The 6,679-nt window shown below is 48.0% G+C and overlaps 1 protein-coding gene across 1 annotated transcript in view; it reads right to left on the bottom strand.

Moving 5' to 3' along the window:
* SYNE1 (spectrin repeat containing nuclear envelope protein 1) overlaps positions 1 to 6,460 on the bottom strand; it is a 359,148-nt gene extending 352,688 nt beyond the window's left edge. Inside the window, exon 1 of the mRNA XM_084890175.1 lies at positions 6,249 to 6,460. The gene's annotated coding sequence lies outside the window, so the exon portion shown is untranslated. The remainder of the gene's footprint in view (positions 1 to 6,248) is intronic.
* Between the last annotated feature and the right edge of the window lie 219 nt (positions 6,461 to 6,679).

The raw sequence follows: 6,679 nt of genomic DNA on the forward strand, positions 1-6,679 counted from the left end.
TAGATTTAGTGTTATTTCTCTCCACACAGATTTTGAAGTAAGTTGTAAGGGTGGAGTAGGGGTGGTTAAGCAGACAAGATGTTTTCTTTCTAACTTCTTCCTAAAGTCTCTGCTTTGATCCAGTTTAGCTCATAATTCTTCAGTGGGGGAGGGAGAAAAGAGATAAGAGAGTAGTTGCTGAAATCTTGACATTGAGACATGTACTTGGAACAAGGATTTCTTAACCCTGGGGTTAGCTGAAGAGCAGGTTTTGCCACAGATAAAATAACTAATGACCGAAAAAGAGGAGAGTGCAAAATGTGCCCAGAGAAAGAAACTTAAGCGTGGGGCCAAACTAAAAGGGCCTATGTAAGAGTGACACTTCTTACAGTTCACACACATGTCTGTGGTATGACGATGAAGGTGGAGAAGAGGAATGGGGAGGGGGCAGGGGAGGATGATAGAAACAAAACTGTAGAGAAAACAGCACATGTATGTGTGATGGTCCACTTATCAAAAGGAAAAATAAAAATGTAAGAGGAGTCTATGAATGCTATAAAAAATTCTATTATCAACTGAATGTATATAAACATTATTTTTGAAGGATTGGTTAAGTAGAAGCTGTAAGGTGTCACTATTAACACTAGTATATACTGGGTTCTGGTTAGAAAGCACAAATGCCCAAGTTGATAGTAATCTTTTTAAATTATTTTATTTTTCAAATATATTTTTATTGATTTCAGAGAGGAAGGGAAAGGGAGACAAATATAGAAACATCAATGATGAGAGAGAATCACTGACCGGCTGCCTCTTGCATGCCCCACAGTGGGGATCAAGCCCGCAACCTGGGCATGTGTCCTGACCGGGAATCAAATTGTGACCTCCTGGTTCATAGGTCGATGCTCAACCACTGAGCCACACCAGCTGCGCAACAGTAATCTCTTTTAGATTACCGTTTTGAAAAGGATGCAAAACATTGCACACCGCTACTGTCCCCACGTGCAAAAGCATCTAAAAAGTGTTCTGGGGCAGGAAAGGGACTCTGGTCACTTAGCAAGTTAGGGGACAGGGGTGGGCATAGTGAATGGCATTAACTGATAAAAGGGCAGAGGCGGACTTCTCTTGGCTGCTTGAAAGGATACCCACTGGAAGTAGACCCAGTACTTGGCGGCTTCTTAGTGGGTGGCTCTCCCAGTGATTCTCAGAGGAGGAATGATTACTATGGCTGGCCTGCCATGCATCCAGGCCCACAGCCTGCGATGACTGTGCCCATTAGCATCCTTCACCTCCTGGGGACAAATATTCACCTGCCCACATACACAAGCTGCCTTAATTTGAAAACCAACAGACAATGAGAAGTGCCTGAGGAATCTTACAAGTGCCTCCTCTAAGCTGTTAGAAAGTTAGATTCTCCAAATGCAACACTATAACTTTCTGAAATCTATCTATCTATCTATCTATCTATCTATCTATCTATCTACCTACCTACCTATCTATCTATCTACCTATCTATCTATCTATCTATCATCTTTATCATTTACCTACCTACATATATACTAAGTAGGGATGAGGAAAGAGATTCATTTTCATTCAGCTGCCCCACACCAAGCCATGCTCAGCACTGTAGCTCACAGATGGTAAGACATGGCTACCACAGTCAATCAAGAATAGTGAAATGAAAAGTATTTTTTTAAAGTCATCGCATGGCTTATCACCATGTTCCTACCCTCTTATAGTTCACATTCATGTTACCCAATAGATTAACACTGAAATATGTATTTATCCTTGCCTCCATCCCTCTTTTGATACCACATGAAAGTCAGAATAGCTTTGCTGTGTCCAACTTCAGCTTATGCATCAGTCTTACTTCTACAGTACGGCCTATTCCTCTTAGTACCACCCTTCAGCATTATTTTCCCTCCATTGCTCCAATACTACCCATCTATACTATTATGCATATGATTTGTCTTGTATTTTTCACCATTATTAATCTTAGCTCACTCTAAGATCATTGCTAGCCTTATCTCGCTCAAATTAGACCACAAATATTTTGCAGGTATAGAGACTGTAAGTCTTATTGCTTTGACATCTCACCTCTCATTACCAAGTATATCTGTGAGCACATCGCAGTCCTCAACACATATTTTTGTTTAATAAAATCAAGTTCATAATACCTCACCTCTATTAGCTAACCCCAGAAAACCTTCTTCCCCACTGCAAAAGGGGTTGATGCAATATCCTTCCTATTTTACACACGAGATAAAATATTTTGCACGTGTACACATATTTCCTCTTTTGCAAAATCATGATACTTTTGCTTTTTACTGATACTTTGACTTCAGAGGACATACAATTTGATTCAAAAAGTTTAAATTAGTAAAACAAAGATAATAAAAGGAGACTGGGAATTAGAAGGTATGAGTTCTAGGCTTAGTTGTGTTCCAGCCAGCTGGGTGATCTGGAGCTGGTTCTGTGGACAGAAGCTCTTGACCACTGCCTGTCCCAGGGAGTGTGGTGCCCATGTCCAGGCAGAGGATATTGTGAGGGGTGGGAGAGGGAGAGGGGAGCAACCCGCACTGGGACGCAAAGGAAGAATTAGGTAGACATTGCTGGGCTGTGTACCAATGAGCAGTCCCTGCACCATTTCCAAACCCTTCCAGCAGGAGGAACTGAGATTCCAAGGTAGCTAAGTCCAGCCTCCATGCCAAGCAGAGAGGCAAGATTCCTGTATTATTTCATTCAGGAAAAAAAAGGTATTGAGAAACTATTTGACAATGGTACTGAGTAAATAGCAGTGAACAAGACAGATAAGCCTCTCTGAGAGCTTATGTACCAGAAGAGATGATAAATCAACACTACAGCCAAGGAGAGTGAGTGTTATAATAGAGAAACCCAGGGTTTTGTGGAATCAAGCTCAATGCCCAATCAATAGCTATCTGTTGTATTTATTGTGCAGAATGCAGAGGGATTTTAAACTGGCTGTTGTTTGGGATTCTCCTATCTCCATGATCAGCAAACTGTGGCTTGTGAGCCACATGTGGCTCTTTGGCCCCTTGAGTGTGGCTCTTCCACAAAATACCATGGCTTGGGCAAGTCTAAGTCTATTTTGAAGAAGTGGCGTTAGAAGTTTAAGTTTAAAAAATGTGGCTCTCAAAAAGAAATTTCAATTGTTGATATTTGGCTCTGTTGACTAATCAGTTTGCCGACCACTGTCGTATCTAAACAGCATGTGCCTCTGTGAGAAGCATAGCATGAAGTCATCACAGCGGGCATTGCCAGTCTCCAAGCAGAGTGGACAACTGGCTAGTGAAGCAGTTTCTGGTTTGTGCTCCTAAAAAGGAAGACACTAACTAGGAAAAACGCTAGAAGAGATCCTCTGAGGCCACAGAAATACATCTTAAAACAATGTAACTACAGGTTTAGGCCTGGAGAAAGGAGAGCAGAAAACTCCAAACCCGCAATAATCAGAGCTGATGTGGCACGTTCCTAACTGAAGACGATGAAGTGATGCCATAAAACATAAACTGATGGACAGCACGTTGCTAGGGTATGCATGGAGTGCAGATATTACTTAATGAGCTACCCGAATATGCTCAAGAAGAGCATCGCTATTAAAATCCACTTAAACAAAAATAGAAAAGCTAATGAATGCGTTCTGACCTCCTTCTTTCTAGCTAAGTTCTTGGCTGGAATGAGTCACATACGTGTCTAATTTTAAATTCCGTTACTGATTTTCTCTTTCACCCTTTAGTAATGGTACTAATTAATAACAATAACAAAACACTAAGATGGCTAAATGGTATAAAAATGGCTAAAGGAAAGAAGAGGGCCATCCTGGAGTCATCATAAATATATTGCTAAAGTACACTGTGTGGCCAGATTATTATGATCTCTGAATGCATAATAATCTGGCCACTCAGTGTACACACACACACACACACACACACACACATTAGAGGCCCGGTGCACAAATTGGTGCATGGATGGGGTCCAGCCAGCCCAGTCAGGGGGCGGGGTCATTGCGGGTGGCCGGCCTGCCTGCTGGTCAAACTCCTGGTAGAGGGGACAATTTGCATGTTAGCCTTTTATTATATAGAATATATACTGAGTGGCCAGATTATTATGTGTTCAGAGATCATCATCATCTGGCCACTCAGTGTATGTGTCTGGGGTATCAGTGATTACTCACTGGTATAAAATCTACAGGGCACCAAATAAGCATTGGTCCTTCGCCTGCAAGAGCAAAAATACAAACAAGTCATCAAAAGGCCAAGGACAGAGCTGACTGGCATGAGAGATAGTGTCACAATTCAGCTTCATTTTTATAAACTATTGTTATAAAGTATTGTTAATCATGCCCAAACATATCAGCTTCCTCTCTGTCATACTTTGCTAGAGTACATACCGCACTCGTTGCCAAGCATTCGCTCTTGTTGAGTTAGCCATAAGGAAGGGCACAGAATTGTACCACAGAGGAGGAGAAATGCAGATTTCCTCACCGGGGCATCCTGGGGCCCGTGCCTGTCACTTCAGGCCACAGGGTGTGGCTGCAGAATCGAGCGCGGGAACCACAGGAGAAACTGCTACCAAGCTCGCGCAGCCACGGGCTTGCCTCCTCTTTCCATGACACCTCCTCTCATTTCTAAGAAGCTGCTGCATAATTATCAGCGAGCAAGCCTTAGGTGTAGCACCCTACACATTTCACACAGGCAATTCTGGAACATCTTAAAATTGGTACACCGCCCGTCCCCACTCCCTACTCCTTTGCAGAAAAGCATCCAGTGAGAAGAACTCTTTTTATGGGCACAGTGACGACAGAAGGAGAACTGGGGGAAATCGCCAGCCAGGAAGATAGTAAGGAGACTGTCACATAGAAGCTACGCAAATGTGTTCAAAGGTCAGCAATGTTATCTGAGCCACACTGTGCTTGTATCTTTCACGAAACATACGATGCTAGCTTCATCTGGCACATTTCATTCTACATTTGCCACAAAGTAATAAGCAGGTTCAAAGACACAAGGAGAAAAGACATGCTCTATCGCCCTTGTGCTGGTGATGTCAGGGACTTCTTATCTAGACTATTAATCTCTCTCTCACCCTGGGCAATCGCGGGCCTCTGCACAAACCGGCCTCATGACTCATGGTGAAATCAGCACTTCACGCACATGTGGGTCACATTAATAACCTTCGCCTAATTGAGAATCATGACACTTTCTCTTGGATAGATCTGGGTTCTGGTTACAAATGTTTACTTTTGGCAAGTGGCTCCCAGATGAAGACAGACATAGGCCGCTAAAGAAAAGAAAAATAATAACAATTCACTTTGCACTTTCTTAACCTCCCCTGGAAAATTGCAGCTACATCCTGGGTTTCTACCCCAAACCGGGCAGCAGGGCCCATTCCACAGCCAACGATGCTTCTGGCTGGGCCGGACCTGACTCTGTTTCACGAAAGAAGGCCTGAACTTGCAGCATCCCCGCCGTTATCCAGGCTGCACCCGACTCCGTTTTGCAAAGGGGTCCATCCCTCTGCTCGGCAGCTGACGCTGCTTTAGGATCTCGCTGGTTCCCGGCCCCGCGCCCTGCACCTGCGGCCCCGGGAAGCATCCCTTCCCAGGAGGGACTCCTCAGCAGCCATGCAGAGAGCAAGGCACAGCCTGTCTGTCTGGAGCGTGTTTCTGGGCGGAGAGGAAAGTTCTCTTGCCCTCTAGGGAAGGCTCTCCGCGGCTGCATTTGCTGGATGACAGCTGAGTGGAGTCTGGAGCCGGGGCCTCCTTCAGGCTTCCAGCGCCGGGCTCTGCCGCCCGTCCCCCCTCCCTCGGCCCTTCCTAAAATAGTCCCGGGTGGAGGAAGGGAGGCTCCGAGAACGTGTCCACCCCACCGCCCTGCATCTCCCCTCTGAGCGGAGCGCCGCTGCCAGCCATCACAATCACACCGGGGCGTGCGGTGCTCCCGGATGGGGAGGCAGCCTTCTGCTCCGGCATCACCGGAGCCAGAAAGAGGTGCCATCAGCGGAAATGACAAGCCGGAGAGGGGGCTAGGGATGGGGGCACTACGTCCTAGAGGCTGGGAGCACCCATCCCTCCGCCTGCCTCCCCATCCGGGAGCACCGCACGCCCCCGCCGCCACCAGCCCCCGCCTCCCCCTGCACGCACCGCCCGTGCCAGCCAGTGCAAACTTGCTGGCAATCTGTCTGCCATCCCTCCGGCTTGCACCCAGCTCCTCACCCCCTTTCCTTTTCTTCCCGCCCCCATTTCTCCTCCCCTTTACCTTCTCTCTCCCGGGCCGGTGCAGGCTCCGGGCGGCGCAGGGAGCGAACGGCCGGCGCGGGCTCCGGAGCCCCGGCGCCAGCGGATGGATGCGGGGCTGCGGGGAGCCGGCCGCCCGGGTTCCGAGTGCAACGCGCGGGGCGGGCTCCGAGCCGCCGAGCTGGCGCTCCGCTCCCCCGGCGCCGGCTGCTCCCTCCTCTGCAGCCGGTCCTCCCCCCGCTGCACCCTGGGGGGTCAGGCCTCCCCCCGCTGCTCCCCGGGCTAGTACTCCCTTCCGAGGGCCAGGCCGCGTGCTGGTGCGGTTCCCAGGCGGGGTCCCGGCACAGCCCGGAGGCGCCACACCCCTCCTGGCCCCGCGCCAGGCCCCAGGTTGCGCTGGTCCCCAGACCGGGACCGGGAGGCTGTGGAACTGGCGTTCCTCCCTCCCTCCCT

This window comes from Pipistrellus hanaki, assembly GCF_964339955.1.
Source record: "Pipistrellus hanaki genome assembly, chromosome: 7".
Classification (NCBI taxonomy): Eukaryota; Metazoa; Chordata; class Mammalia; order Chiroptera; family Vespertilionidae; genus Pipistrellus; species Pipistrellus hanaki.